At 43.6% G+C, this 16,074-nt stretch overlaps 1 protein-coding gene across 13 annotated transcripts in view; it reads left to right on the top strand.

Moving 5' to 3' along the window:
* The window catches only part of AOPEP (aminopeptidase O (putative)), a 572,337-nt gene that overhangs the window by 97,347 nt on the left and 458,916 nt on the right, over positions 1 to 16,074 (top strand). The gene's annotated exons all lie outside the window — the stretch shown is intronic.

Raw genomic sequence — 16,074 nt, 5'->3', positions numbered from 1 at the left:
TTGTGGCTAATCAGCGGCTAGTTAGCTCAGGTGGTGAGAGCATAATGCTAAGGAGCCCAATGTCATAGCTCTGGGCAGAGTCACACAACTTGGTTCTAGAGCACAGGCTGCTCGCGGATCCCGACCAGCTGTCTCATCCATTCTCACCGCTGGTCACAAGGGCAACGACTTGAGAGCCCCTGTGTCAGAGAGACTGTGGATGAATCAGTGTAAATCTATCACCGCTGCTAGAAAAACAGCTCAAAGCAGATGGCTCACTAGGGAAGGTTAGAGGGGGGGTCACTTGTCTTGCTACTATTTTTTAATGTAATAAATGTATTATTCTCATTGTCATCCCAGGTTAGTTCCTATGGAAAATCAAGACCTGAAAGTTGAACCTTTTCCTATCTGTAATGTATGCCCAAAATTCATTCATTAATGCTGTGGTTCATTCAGTAATAGGTAAACTGCGTTTCACTCAGTGTTTTACTTGGTTATGTACTCAGGATTTTCTTGGTTATATTTCTGTTTGAAAAATCTTAATTATTAACAGTGAATGTGCTCGACTAAGGATGGGAAAAATAAGCTCATCAAAACATGTGACTTTAAGTTTTTCCCTATTAGTCAAGGAAATTCCTGCTGCCAATTAATTTCTATGCTTTTGAACAGCTGTCATTTGTGGTGTTTTCCCTGAAAGCTGCACACATTCTTAGTGAAACCCATGAGTAGAAAAGAACTGACCAGAACATTTGCTTTTGATCTTTACGACATACGTATACTTTTTAAAAGCTGGCTGGTAGTCTTAATCCTTAAGGAGGTCTGAGAAGGTCATTTAGGCTGATGTTTATCCTATATTCATGAAGATAATGGGAATGTAAAAACTAGGATAATTATATATCTATTTGGTTATGTGCCTCATGTAATTGTCTTGGCTGTCTATATATAGAATTTGTCTTAACAAGGGGTCTTCTTTGGTCCCTTTGAAGAGTCTGCTGGACTTAATTTGAGTGGAATTACTGGCAAAGGAAGGGTCGTTCGTTAAATGTTTCTGATTTGTACACCGTTTTGAGGGACCGACCGTGTTTGTTTGGGAGTTTTTAGCACTTTATGAGAGTTGCAGTTTTTCAGGGCATGTTTGCTAACAGTTCCATGTTCTGACCTGAGGGAACCAGAGGCATGGTACTTTTCATACAGAGAAACTTGTTTATTTTCTATAGCTCCTTTCTGATACCAGTCTGCCAAAAGCAGAATTTGTTGACCTGTAGGCCAATCTATAAAGCTTTTCTTTTTAAGTATGTGTGCCCAAGCTGTGTGTCTGCTTCTTTTTGAGATATTTAAATTGATTTAAACATGCCTTAATCTGTTTTTTTTTTTTTTAACGTAGTAAGCCTAAGTACCCTACGGCCAAATGGTACTGGGCACAAATGTCAAAAACTGTGATGGTGATAATAACTTAGCAGGAACAAGACTGCTTTTATGCTTAAAAACAGGAGAACCGTACATTTAAAAATTTGTGGTTGGTTGTCAAATACCATTTTTTTCCTTCTTTTTAGACTGTGGAAATAGTCTGCCCTGGTCTAGATGTTTTCCTGGGCTTAGTTACCTCTCCCTGTATTTGAACAGTGGAGGGGGGATTGTGGTATCTTCCATTGCCAGTTGGGGGTAGGGAGGCACTGTTTTTCCTAACTCTGGCCTAAATTGATTCCACTTGCTTGGCTTGACTCTCTCGGGATCCCAACACCTTGAGCCACATGCAACTGAGTGAGGTTTATGACTCAGCTGGCTCCTGGGGCCCTGTTGCCTTATTTATGGTCAAGTCTTTGCTTGGGGCTCTATAAAGCAAACTGGAACAAAAATGACAGTCTTGAAGGTCAATTCTGTACCCTAAAAAGGAGTAGAGAAACCCCAAGTCTAGTAGGAGCCGCTCAAGAAGACATCTAAGAGGAAAAACAAATACCATATGGTAACACATATATATGGAATCTTAAAAAAAAAAAAAAAAAGGTACTGATGAACCTAGTTGCGGGGCAGGAATAAAGACGTAGACATAGAGAATGGACTTGAGGACACGGGCTGGGGAGGGGAAAGCTGGGGCAAAGTGAGAGTAGCATCGACATATATACACTACCGAATGTAAAATAGATAGCTAGTGGGAAGCAGCTGCATAACACAGGGAGATCAGCTCGGTGCTTTGTGACCACCTAGAGGGGTGGGGTAGGGAGGGTGGGAGGGAGACGCAAGAGGGAGGGGATATGAGGACATGTGTATGCATATGGCTGATTCACTTTGTTGTACAACAGAAACTAACACAGTATTGTGAAGCGGTTATACTCCAATAAAGATCTATTTTTTAAAAAAAGACATCTACACTGAAATTTGCAGTTGTCCTATTAGTTGTAATGCACTGGAGATCAAAGGATTCCTTGGTAAATTAAATGCTTCTTTCCTGAGTCCACATTTTATAAACATGTATGTAAGATCATAAACTCTATACCTCTGGATTTCTTTAGTGACTAGGTCTTAATCATAATGAATAACATTTTACATAAACTTAGTATTCTTTTTTAGTAGATGACATTAAGCAGTCCCACATGAACTAAAATGGGTGAATTATTAATAAAAGTTTTAAAAACTTTTGGGATAATAGCCATAATGATTTCACTGTATTTTACATATTACGTATCATAGTTCACACGAATAACCTTAAAACTCTCCTCTCTGAGTCTGTTTTTGAGCCTGATTCTGATATTTCAGTAAAGCAAGAAAAATACATTTGTACAATTTGAATGTATGATAATGACAAATCAATTTATAACAGAGTAAATAATAAACAAACAACGGTTTAGAATTTGGAGTGTTTTTCAAACATAGCAGTAACTAGAACATTTATCAATACTGCACTTCATGATTTTTGTCACCTTTTAATATACTAGGAACTGTTACTTATCAACCCCTCCCCTTTTTCTGAATCATTACTCCAGGGGAGAGATACTTTCATTCTATTCTGATTTTAAGAAACATGACTAGTTTGCCTCTAAGGCACTATTCACAGTTCCATTCCCATCCTTTTCTCATTTTGTAAATGTGGGCTTTCTGTTTTTGTTTCATTTTACTTTTGCCTTCCGTAAAGGCTGAATCTGCCATATGAGGAGCTGTGGCGTTTACATTTCTTGGATTGAGTAATATGGTATCTAAACGAAGATAAGAATGCATTTTATTTTATTTTATTTTTATTTATTTATTTATTTATTTTTTGCGGTATGCGGGCCTCTCACTGTCGCGGCCTCTCCCGTCGCGGAGCACAGGCTCCGGACGCACAGGCCCAGCGGCCATGGCTCACGGGCTTAGTTGCTCCGTGGCATGTGGGATCTTCCCGGACCAGGGCACGAACCCGTGTCTCCTGCATCGGCAGGTGGACTCTCAACCACTGCGCCACCAGAGAAGCCCAAGAATGCATTTTAAATGAGTCTCTAATGTATAGAACAACTCTCTTCGTGTTGGTGTAATTAGCATTCTGCCATTTTCATTGTGTCCTCGTATTTTCTCAAATGTCTCAGCCAGGCATTGACTAGTAAGCCTAATTTCCTAGGTATTGAGAAATTCATGAAAGGAGTTCGTCATCCTCCTTACACTCTTTGTTATAATAATAATAATGTTAATGGAATAATAACCTAGAATCAGATTTATGACAGTTGTCTCAAAATTACCACCTCAGTCTTACCTCTGTGCATGTTGGTAATAAGTGCTTTGCTCCACCATTTGTCTTTCAGCGGTTCACAATTACGTGTCACGGGGTGTGATTAGGTTGGCAGAACTACCTTGCTGACATCGAAATACGTTCTTGTTTTTTTTTTTTTTTTCTCCTCTATTTGAATTGGAAGAATCTTCTGCAAATCATTTCAGAGTGGTTTTTTTTTTTTTTTTTTTTTTTTTTTGTGGTATGCAGGCCTCACTGTTGTGGCCTCTCCCGTTGCGGAGCACAGGCTCTGGACGCGCAGGCTCAGTGGCCATGGCTCACGGGCCCAGCCGCTCCGCGGCATGTGGGATCTTCCCAGACCAGGGCACGAACCCGTGTCCCCTGCATCGGCAGGCGGATTCTCAACCACTGCGCCACCAGGGAAGCCCCAGAGTGGTTTTATGTATAGAGCATTGAATAAAAAAGCCATGTCCTCTACGGCTGTGCTTCCCCACGCTACCATTCACGTGTAGTTTCACCCCAGTCCTTCTTGGAAAACTGGGGACAAAAGAAAAAAAAGGCAGCAGTGTGGTTGATGATAGGTGACCAATTCTGCTTTGATCTTTTTCCCCTCTGGTTCTGTACCAGATTGTCTCGTTCATCAGTTCATTTGTTTGTTTATTTATTCATTTATTCATTCTTAAAGTTCTATTAAGCGCGTACTGTGTGCCAGGTAGGATGTAAGGTGCTGGGTCTGCAGGGGTGAACAAGGTTGATGAAACCTCTGTCATTACGGAACTTACATTCCAGTCAGGGGGGAAAATAGTACACATGAAAACATACAGTTAAGATGTGTGCTATGAAGAAAATATAGCCACATTAAGGGACAGAGTAACTGGGGACCAGTAGCATCGTTAGGGTGAAGAGGCAAAGGCTTCTTTAAAGAGTGACTTTTGCAGTGAGACTGAAGAACAGGAAGGAGCCCAGTCTTGTGGTACTCTGGTGGGAAAGCAACTCAGGCTGAGGGAAGTTCAAGTCCAAAGGCCCCAAGGGAGCCATTGTAAAGGGCTGGAGGAGCAGAAAGAAGGCCAGCATGACTAGAGGGCAATGAGCTTTTAGAATGGCTTTCCTTAGACTCATTTTGGCCACCAGGAAATGCCATGGTCCTGCAGGGCTTGGGTTACCTGAGCCACCCGTACACTCATTTGAGGAAAGTGAGGGAGAGCCACTAAGAAAGGGCAGAGGTTGAGCAGAGATGGATGGTTCCACGCAGTCCTGTGTCTACGGAGAGAGTTGTCAGAGAGGTCAAATCGTTTCTCGGCTTTCTGGGGACCAGTGGTGCCATAGCATCTTGTGACTGACGACTGACTGGAGCCTGACTTGGCTTAGCATCTGCTGTGCTTGAGCAGAATTCTCCATTGAGGGGGCATCAGAATACTTGGCACCCAGACTGGCAACTCTCCCCAGTGGCTGCTGGTTGATTTCTTGCAAGCTTTTTTTTTTTTTTTTTAAACACAACAGGTCACAAGGAGGGAGGCATTATTTATATGTTTGCTCAGCCTAATTTTTAAGGTTTTTAAAGACTGAACAAAAATAGGACCGATAGGTAAAGAACATAGAGAAATAATGATCAATGACTGAAATATCTTCAGTGCACTTCACAGTGGGGCAAAACTATAAAGCTCCCAATCACACATGACTTGTTCTTGAAAGATTGGATTGTGCAATAAAAGGCTTCTGAATGCTTGTACTGGTTGCTGACTGTTGCATGCCCAATTTTCTTAAGTGCCTCAATTTGCGAATAATCGGTGTGCGCGTACCTGCCCAAGAATGAATGTAACCAGCTCTCCTTCCACCTCCTCCTCCTGGGGTTAGGCAGGGTATTGCCCCGTTTATTCTTATCTCCCAGCCAGTGTGTAATAGAAGAAGCAAAACATAACAGCTGGTACAAAGGGCCTGTTGTTTTCAGCTTTCTGATTGTGCTCCTTTCTGTTGGGGAAGGAAGCGGTCGTAAATTTTTGTCATTATCTTAAGTAGCAAGGTTTCACAGTTTGGGGAATTTTTCTTTACTTGTTCTTTGTTAGCTTCTACTTGAAGTTTTGGCGCCCCTAAACCAAAAACTGCTCTACATTTAAACAATCCTCTTATAAATTTCAGGGGCTGTGACCCCTTGATTTCAAGGCAGGATGCAACCATAGTGATTCTTCCCTTGGGGAAACGGATTTTGAGCCAGAGATTAGCGTACCTTTCGGTTCACCAAGGTTGCCAGCTCCTCTGCTCTCTCTGATGTGCTGTGGGTTTGGGGGTCTATGTGTGGCTTTAAGTTCTTTGTTATTGTTGCTGTTTGTTTCCCAGACTTTAATAAATTCTTCTTTCTGCACGGATTTGTTTTAAAAAACAAGTATTTTGAAGGAGCACTTCTTTCCCTGTTTTCCTCTATAACTCTTTTCTGTTTTTACAAACAGGTGGGTGTGAATGGTAGAAAGCAGCTCATGCCTTCTTTTTTTCCTGTAAAATTTTAATCCTTTGTTTACTGGTACCCCTGCCATTGCTGGAGGGATGAGCAAATAGGATACGTTGTGAGTAGCCAGGTCCACAGGTCCACACAAGGGGGCTCAGGCCCCCTCAGATGCTTCCTTCGTGTTGCTTTCTTTGTGTTTATTTCTCCACTCTGTTTTCTATTTCTATTTTTCTTCTTAAGAAAATTATTTGACTTTATTTTCCTCCTATCTTATAGAGAAGGGCTTTCCCCTTCTAATGTGTTCTGGTTCTTTCATTTTTCTTTCTTGAAATAGAAGCAGGTATTCATAAGGCGATGTTCTTCTGGGACTCTGGAAGCCCTTGACTGTGATTATTTGGTTAGTTGTGACAATATCAGTCTGTAGTGATTGAGACAGGAGTGAAAAGGTGTGCGTATGCTACATTCTTTACAGCGCAGCTACAGGAGAATATATGATGTCCCCAAGTCACTTAGAGCTGGGAAGTCAGAGACAGAAGTAAAAGGGCCTCATCCTGGGATGGCTGTCAGAGCCTGGGGTTCAGACTTAGGCAAGACTTATCTGTAACCCTCTCTGAGGTATATATATTTGCTTCAAGGTCCCCCTGTAGAATCATAGTGTCATGGAGTCTAGTTGAAGATCAGTGTTCACTATGGGCTTGCTTTGAGGCAACCATAGAATCTGGGTACCGGGCAAATTCCTGGATCACATGAGTAGGTTGGGGCCAGATTCTCTGTATAGAGGAACAACAGGCAGAGTGAACTCACAGCTTTTGGCTTAGCCAGAATCTTCTTCTTGCCATCAAACAGCTGTGCTGCTTGTCAGATCCCGAAGTAGCATTTTATCACCATCTTACTACTATTCCTCACCCTCTGAAAGATGACGCTTAAGTGTTTTGTCTTCTTTGAACTGTTCTCCACACACATAGACTGACAGTTCTACCTTCAGAGAACACTGCTGGGGCCATTCTTCAAGAGAAGTTGTCAGGCCTTTGAAAGGCCTTCCCGAAGCAATCACCCATCTACCTACATTTTTAGTCCTCTCTCTCTATTGATGTCATCATAGGCCCCTAATCTTTTCCAGCCCTTGAGCCTGCGATGGCCAGTTGGCCCTACTTTTCCATTTTGCCATTGCAAAGAAAAGCCTTGTATTTTTTCCTCCTCTCAGTTATTTCTCTACAGAAGCACCATTACTGAATAGAACATACATTCCTTGGGTGAAAAAGTACCATGGAGTTGAATGCGCGAAGTTGTCTGAGTTGGAATATTACCAGTCTTGTGCGTTCTCACTCCTTGAAGCCCTTCACAGGGTGAGCAAATGCTCCTGGCTTCTGGACTGTGTTGTGTGTGCATGTGGCCATGGGGCAGTGTGTGTATTTCTCTTAAGGCTAGACTCCTTTTAGGGGAGACACCAACTCCGGAAACAGTTCTCAAGCAAGGCACAGTCTATGAATAGCTCTGCTCAAGGGAACATTGCCTCTGTTGCATGATAGCCATCGTGCATCTGGAACCCACCACCGTCTGAGCCTGAACCCACCCAGAGGCCTGTTTGCATAAAGTGGGTAAGAGATTGCCTTGTCACTCTACCCACCCCTGGAATGTAGTTGGAAGAGTATCCCAGCTACTTTTCTTAAAAAGAAGCATTAACTTTAAAAGGCCAAAGATGTGAGGAAACACTCCTTTAAAAGTGTGTTACTTTTAAAAAAATTGATTACTTTGTGGGATTTGTGGGTACACTGCAAAAGTCCACTCTGATTTAACCTCAGAGTGGAGCTTGAAGAAGCTTGAAATAGAAATGTTATATTTCTTGGTTAACTAACCATGCTGTTTATAGAGGTGCCTCCTCAGAAAGTCTAGACATTGTTCCGGAAAGACAGAATGCCAAATCTGCCCTTTATGTTCCCCGTCAGCTTGCTGAAAATTATCATGTCCCCTTTTCACCATTGAAATGGAAAGCTTGGAATTCCATTTCATTGAGAGTGTGAATGAGCTCCCCAGCCAAAACTTAGGTTGGCCAAGGAAGTCAGTGTGCTCTTGTGAGCCTGGAGACTCGCCACAAGGCCTTTGCCCCTTAGAGGCCCGCTTGCTGAGAGATGCAGACTATGGTTGGCGGGTCCTAGTTTTTGAGTTAGCCTCCCCTAAGAGGAGACCCCGAGAACCTACTCTGAGAATGAGTCAGCTGCAGTTTCTAGCTTTTATCATACATGTGCAATTTGGCAGTTGGAAAGGATGGATGGGCAAAGCCAAGGAAGGATTCGCTCAGTAGACTCATATCAACGGACAGGTATGATGAACGCTGTTGATTCTCTGGCTCCAAGGAAATATGAAATCTTTGGCCTAAATCAGGATTTTCTACCTAGTTTCCAAGGCTAGTCTTGTGGAATGTTTATAATGTGGGAAGAGAAACTGTGGGCTAATTAGGAAATGAATGGATTAAACAAAGTTAAAAGGGAGTCTTTACTGGAGGGCTTCTAAGAAAGCCTTTAATATCCTTATTATCCTGATTTAATATCCTGTCATATATGTGCCTCTCAAAGACAGGGCCATAATATGCAGTATTCCCCCAAATCTTATGCCCAGGGATCCCCCTTTACCATGCTCATTTCATGGGGCCGTTGTGGTCTCAAGAAAACCACCTCCTCAAAACACACTTTAGGAAATGATTCTTGGGGAAGAAATATCTTGGAGCCCATTGCACAGCTGGCTGCAGAATCCAGCTTTCATGCTGTCAGTTGCAGTTGCGGACTTGCCATGTGTCAGGCACTGCTCAAAGGCCTTGCTTTACAGCAGTGAGGAAGATGGGGTCACCATTTAATGCAGGAGGTCCCACACTTTTCTGACTATATATCAATTTTTGAACAGTCACCCCTTCCATATATTTATATTTATTTATTAGTTGTATACATTTAGTATGGTGTTAATATATTAGGTATATTATAAAATACACACAAAAATGGAAACTTAAAAGTTTCCATAAGGAGAAAACAATTATGAAAGGAAGTTCTGACATTTCTCCCTGCACACCATTGGGTTGGTTAGTGCCCTAGGGTCTCTGCAGCTACCTGGGTCCCACCACGGAGACTCTGATTCAGTGGGTTTGAGGTGCCGTCTTGGCATCTGGAGTGTTAACACTTCTGCCCAGGTGATTCTGCTGCAGGTGTTATTTTGTGGGGACTGTGAGGGTGTCTCTGGACAGGTTAAGTGTCTCTTGGGTAGTTTTCACAGACTCTACACCCTGCCTTCTTCTCTCAGGTGAGCGTGTTAGACCGAGGAAAGAGGATGGTGGGGAAGCTCCTTGGTGATGCTGTCTGCTTGTCTGTTATTCATAAGGAAGATGTGTTCCCCAGGAGCTGGGCCCAGTGACAGGCCAGAATCCCTGGCAAGTCACTGGGCCTCCCTGGCCTAGTTTTCTTCTCTGGAAAAGTAAGGGGCTGATTTACAATCACCTGCAGAGTGTCTTAGAGCCTTAACATTCTTTGATTTGATTAGGTTTGAGTTTTATTTTGAACAGGAGTGAGGGTGACGCAGTTTCATTCAGTGATTTACACACAGGTATATTTTCTTTTTGATGTAAGGGCTAGTTAGATAACAAGCCTGCGATTTCTTTGTACTTGGGCACCTGGGCAGCAGTAGGCATTTAACTGTTAGGCCTGCAAGCAGGAGGTTCAGAAGGGGCCTCTCTTAGCCCTAGTCAATTGCAAAATAAACAGATCTCAAAGTCAGGGGCCCCTTCCTTTCATAATAGCCCCCTCTGCTCTGTGCACCATCAATGCAAAACAGCATTTCCAAATACTACATCAGGAGTATGCTGCGTGGAAAAAGGCCTTCTTCCTTCAACCTGGCAATTTACCACTCAGACCCCCTCCCCACATCTCCTCAAAGTTAGCAGCTAATTTGTCAGTCCCCCCTGCCCCCACCCACTCGTTTTTAGCCTCCAGATATCTCCATTTGCAAGCCAATAAGTTGCACGTACATATGTTTGAACAGTTGTCAGGCCTCTCTGCTGCTCAAACTGTGCTTTGGTTTAAAACAAACAACAGCAGACGACCCGGGGAGGGGGATGGATGAAGACATTTCAGTTTAACCTGCAGGTGGTGTTGTTTTGACCTTGACAGTCAGCTTTAAACGACCTGTCAAGCACCTTTGTGTGCTTCTGGGCACACCCACCTGGAAGATATTATATCCCCTACGCTTTATGTGCCCCAGCAGGCAGGCACCAGGCCCCTGGATTTTGTTTTCATCGATGGAGGGTTAATGCATGCATGGCAGGACTTTACTGAGAGGGGCCCAGCTACAAATGCTGTTTTCATTTAATTTTGATTTCTCTTCTCCCTTGGTCTAAGCGTCCCCGCCCCTAGGCTCTCCCAGCTACCCCCTCCAGTCTCCCTCCACCCCCAGTCAGCCTTCCCTGCTCTTTCACCCCCTCTGCTTGGCTTCAAACCATTTCTTCCTGTCTTTGATATCTCCTAGCAGAGCTGCAAGCAATCAGGAGATTATGGACCCCAGAGCTCAGCAAGGCACAATGCCTGGTAGGGGGCTCAGGCCCCGGTCCCCAGGCCACCACAGGAAATGGGACCCAGAAAATCTGCCAGCCTCCAGACCCTCCACCCTGGCCCCTGTGCCTGTTCTGGTAACCAGATCCCCGGGGTTGTGGGGTGAGGTACTTCCTCAGCTTAAGCGGTGTCTCAGGGGACAGACCTCTTCGGCAATAATTCTGACTTTTCCTGTGTGGTCCAGGGTCATCTCTGTTGCATCTGTTTGAATTTTATCTTTTTAAACTTTGAGCTTTTCTCCTGCCTTCTGAGACCATACAAGCTGGTGTCCGGAAGTTGGGGTGAGGAGAGTGAATGGACTGATGAAGGAAACCCCTTGGATTCAGCCTCATGCCTACAAACGCTTGGATAGTTTCAAGTTATTTGAGGATACAGATGATGGCTCTTTATTCCGGGAACCCCTCTCCTTTGACTTCCATGTGTAAGGCCCAAAGTTGTTGAAGGTAATCTGTACTATATTTCTAAAGGTAGAGGTGAGAGAGAGGGTGCTTGTTCTCAAGAACAGATGAATGTACATCTTATTATTCTGTAATACTTCCTCCAACATCTGAAGGGAAATAGACCCAGAGCTAGATATTTACCTTTCTGACGTTGCCACCACCAACCATGTGTTCTCTCATTCAGTGGGCTCCCAGAGGTGCCTGGAGGAGAGAGTCTCTGCTTGTCCTCTAGATACCTTCCTGAGATCTGACTGAGGATCTGAGAGGAAGATCAGTGCTAGTCAAGGCATCCTGCTCAGCTCTGAGGAGCCCTCCCAAGCCATGGCTGTACATCACACTGTCTCCTTCCAGGGGATGCAAAGCCACTTACTCTTCATAACCCCTGCCCTAGGGGCACCTCTGTGTAGGGATCTTATTATTTAACTTTTGGCACAAGTCCTTCCCTGGGATTGCCTGGTTGGAATGAAGAGAAGAGGAGGCTGCGAAGCATGTGGTGTGAGGGCAACTGGACTATGTTTCCAGTCACCCGGGGGGACCTGGTCTCAGAGAATGTAAGAGAAGCAGAAATGTGGGCGAGAAATGGCATTCACTTGTGTGCCCCTGCCCTTCTTTTTGGCCCAAGCTACTTGAGCTGTGTTTCTGACATTTACAACCCAGGGCCCTGACTAATTTACAAGGGCTGCTTCTTTTTTGCCTATACAAACAAAAGCATCATTAGTCCTTAGGATTAAAAAAAGAAGTCAGTGGCTTTGAGCAACTCTGGATCCTTTCCCCTCCAGCCTTCATTCTTCAATGATGCTACCACCTGACTCTTTATAGGTTGTAGAGTGTCTCCATATACATATATGTTTGTGAGGATCAAATGAGAGAATACACACACACACACACACACACCATATATAACATATATATACATTTTCTCATTTGATCCTCCCAAACAAGCTCTCAGCCCCCTTCCATGGCCCGGCTGTCACAGGCTCCCCACAGCTCCCCTCAAGACCAGCCCTGTTGTGGCAGCTCTCCCCAGTGTGTCTGAGACCTGGAATCCCTGTTATTGAGTAAGGCCTCTCTGCCTAGCCCCTCCCCAGATTCTCCTACTTTCTGCTCGGCCGAGAAGTTTATCTTGTGGGGTGATGAGTCCCAGCAGGTGCTGACAGCTGGGTTCAGGGCCTAGGCTTCTGTGGCTCTCGGCCTCTGAGGCACAGGGCACGTGGGGCCTGATGATGGTTGCCTGAGCTGAGTGGTAGAAAGCTGCAGGCCCACGCCTGGGTTGTGAGCTAAGTAAGGGCGAGCCCCAGGCAACCAAGTGCACCTACTGTCTTGTCATTTCACTTATTTCTCCTTGCTTAGCCTATAGAACTGCCGTGCTGTTACTGCATGCTTCTTCAGAGCCCGTGCTCGTCCTTCCGACCCTCGGGACACCATGTGAGATGGTGGAAAGAGAGTCCTGATTTTGCAGTTGGAAGACCAGGTGGCAATGCAACTGTGCCCTTGAGTGCTGTGAAACCTAGCCCAGTTACTCGTTTGTGAAAGCACTACTCACCTTGGCACATGAGATAAGATGATGTGTAAAACGTCCTCGGCATTGGTCCCTTTGTTTAAGTAGGCTTGGAGAAATTTGGTAGTTTTCTGGCTCAGAAAACAACTATGGTTTATTGCTTGTGAGTGTGAATCACAAACTTTAAGGTCCCTACCAACCCAGAATGTCCAAGATTCTCTGAAATAATAGCTGCAGCGAGAAGAAAAAAATAGATGTGATAAGTAACCATGGTAGTATGAAAACATGAAAGGTTTGTTTCAAAGAGTTATTGAGTCCGGATTACTCAGATTGTACAAGTGGAATTTCTTAATTGACTGAGGGAGCATTTTAGAGTAGCACCTATATTCTTGTCAGGTCTTCCTTTAGGGATGTAGCTTGAACTTTAGTAGTTTAAACATACATATTAACTTTTCTTCCCCTCAAAAGAAAGTTGAAGAGGGCAGCAGAGTAAAAGCACTGGGCATTTTTGATTTAGGTCGAATGCATTTCTTAGTTCCTTTTCCATATCTAATAACAAATTAAAAGAAAGCCTGATCTTCCAGGGATTTGGGATCTCACCTGGACTCGACTGAACTGTCCAAGCTCCTCTGGGGCCTTGGGTCCACCGGTTGGACAGTGACCTCTTTTCCCCTCACTTTTGGGTCAGAGATTGAGCCCTGTCCACTCCGGAAGCAGCTGTCTCTGCTCCATCTCTGGTTTGTTCTTGGTATCAGAGGCATTATCTGAGCTGTGCTTGAGAGGACTACATGATGGAAACTCCCGAAAGAACCCAGTGTTGCCACATCTTCTGCTGCCAAATGGAGTGAGAGAGGCTCAGGGTCAGAAATAAGGCCAGAATGGAGGGGGCAAGCAGCAGCAGGGGTGACTCGAACTGCTCTCCTTTGAACACCAGTCCCACTCTACAGCCTTTCCAAGGTCCCTCTCCCAGAAGCACACACAGCTTTTTGTAAATAGTACTGTCTGTGTTGGTTGAGATAATCCTGTAGCCCAGTGTTAGACCTGAACGGTCTCCGAGGGATCCCAGCTCGCCCAAGAACCGCCAAGAGTCGAGAGTCGCTGCAACACGCAAGAGGTTTATTAGGAGCCGGTGCACCGGGGTTCCTTGGTCCTCACGCAGGAGGCCGAAGAGGAACCCCCCCCCCCCCCCAGCGGAATCACATACATTTTATAGCTTTCATTTTTCATTATGCAAAGTGTGGATATATCAAGGGTTTTTTTCTCATTGGTTTGTTTGTTCCGGACCGGAGTGGGGACTTGGCTCTAGTTCCTTGATTGGTTGGCTGTCGGATGCCTACTTTACATTTACCGGAGTGGGGTCTTGGCTCTAGTTCCTTGATTGGTTAGCTGTCGGATGCCTACTTTACATTTTCGTGTTTTTGTGGTGGGGGGGTTGAGTCACATGAGTTATGGTTGGCTAGGGCGACCTTTAAACTCTGGCTTAATCATTCTTATCACCCGCCATACTGGTTTGCTCGAGGTCTTATCCCCCGCCATACTTGTTTGCTCGGAACGGTTTCTGCCCAGGGGGGAACATTCCAGTATCTTATTGCCAGCCGAAAAAGCTCAAAAGTATCGATAGGGAAGAAGGGGTGTAAGTATAGTTAAGGCCCTACACCAGAATAGCTCAAGACGCTTTTGCAAAGGAATCAATCTTAAAAGGCGTTTGAATAGTAAGTTTCTTTAGTAAAATTGTTTTCTACTTTTGTTCCCCACCTCTGTTTTCATCTACCCCATTCCTCTCATTCCTTATATACTTTTAGTAGCTTTTTGTATAACCTTCTATGTCTAGTTAAAAAACAAAATTCAACTGAGTAAATTTGAAGACCCCAATAAATTGGGTTTATTCAGTGATTCATGAATCGGACAGCGAGAAGAAATGTGCTCTGGGAAGCTGTACAAAATGGAAGATTTTTAAAGGCAGAAAGTGGGTGAACAAGGAAGTCAAAAACAAAAGAAAGGGTTGTTTCAGGCAAAGTCACCTTCCTTTGGAGGAAAGGTGCATCTGTCATGCAGATTACCTCACTGATGTTGATTAGGAAATTCCAGACTGATTGGTTGAAAATTCTGCTCCTGGGAGAGGCTGAAACTGCAATTGTGCTAGGTATTAGGTTTTGGTTTGCTGATGTGGGGCTTAAGCACAAGTGACTTCATTTTGGACTGGTTGTTTCTTTTTTTTTTAAGGAGTCTCTTCATGCAGATGCAATAATAAGTAGCCAATAAAACTATACAGATTATTATCCCTGCTCCTTTTTCTTATACAAAAGAGGGCAGAGCACACACCCTGCTTATACTGTGCTTTTGTCACTTCACATTATATCCTGCATTTCTTTCTATTATTAGGCCTTAGAGAGTTTTCTCATTCTGTTTTTATTTAGCTGCACGGTATTCTATTCTATGGATGTTCTCAGTTCATTTTTCCAGATTAGGGATCTTTGACTATTTTACTGTTATAAACAATGCTGCATGGAACTCTTGGTGCATTTTAGAGTCAATAAATTGCACAATGATTCTGTTATTCTGCTGATATACCTGCCATCTTGTGGGAAGTACGGATGTGCCTGCATCTGATTTATCCCCCACCAGTGCTATAACTGTAGGTGGAAACACGTGAAATTTCTGTTTTGGGAAATTTCCAACACAATGGAATATCAGCACTTTTGTGTGGCTCACAAGTCTTAGTGGAAATAAGATTAGTGGAAATAAGATTAATAAACCTAATGTATCATTGTGAAGCTCTTGCTTATATAGGCCCAAGTCCTCATCTAATAAACCAAGTGGAAGCCATGATGATACCCTTTTCACTAGTTTTGTAATGACCTTGTTCTTCAGATTTCATTAATTTGAACTGTAAAATTGTGTTCATTCTATTCTCAGTAAACTTTGGAAGTTTAAAGAACCTTTTCTAAAAAAAAAAATGAACCCATATATTTGCTATTTTTAAATAGCATTAAGAAGTACCATTTATTTTTCTGGTAAAGGGAGCTGGATATTATTTACACAATTTGAGCTGTCGGTTATATTTATTTGGGTTGCGCCCTGGTGTTGAGTGAACAGTACTAGCTGGTGTAGGGACCTGTAGCTGGGCTCCTAAGAACAGAGCGTTTATTCCAGAGGTAGGCCAGTAAGAGGCTGCACTCAGCTCAGACCAAAAGGCCAGCAACCAGTCTTATAAAATAATGCCTTTGTGTAGGTTTCAAGTTAGAAAATTTGAAGGAGGAAAAGGGAAAATGGTCTTTAACCACAGTGAGAAAAAAATGAAGAAAGCTAATGCTATCTCTTTTTTAAATAGGAGGATGTTGAGGAGACAGATTTTTAATGCTTTTAATCTTCAGACTTAGGTAGAAGGCCACGCATGATCTGAATACAGAAAACATAGAATGAAATGCCAG

This window comes from Kogia breviceps, chromosome 8 (assembly GCF_026419965.1).
Source record: "Kogia breviceps isolate mKogBre1 chromosome 8, mKogBre1 haplotype 1, whole genome shotgun sequence".
Classification (NCBI taxonomy): Eukaryota; Metazoa; Chordata; class Mammalia; order Artiodactyla; family Physeteridae; genus Kogia; species Kogia breviceps.
The sequence above is the reverse complement of the archived record's forward strand: the minus strand, read 5'-3'. Positions and strand labels throughout refer to the sequence as shown.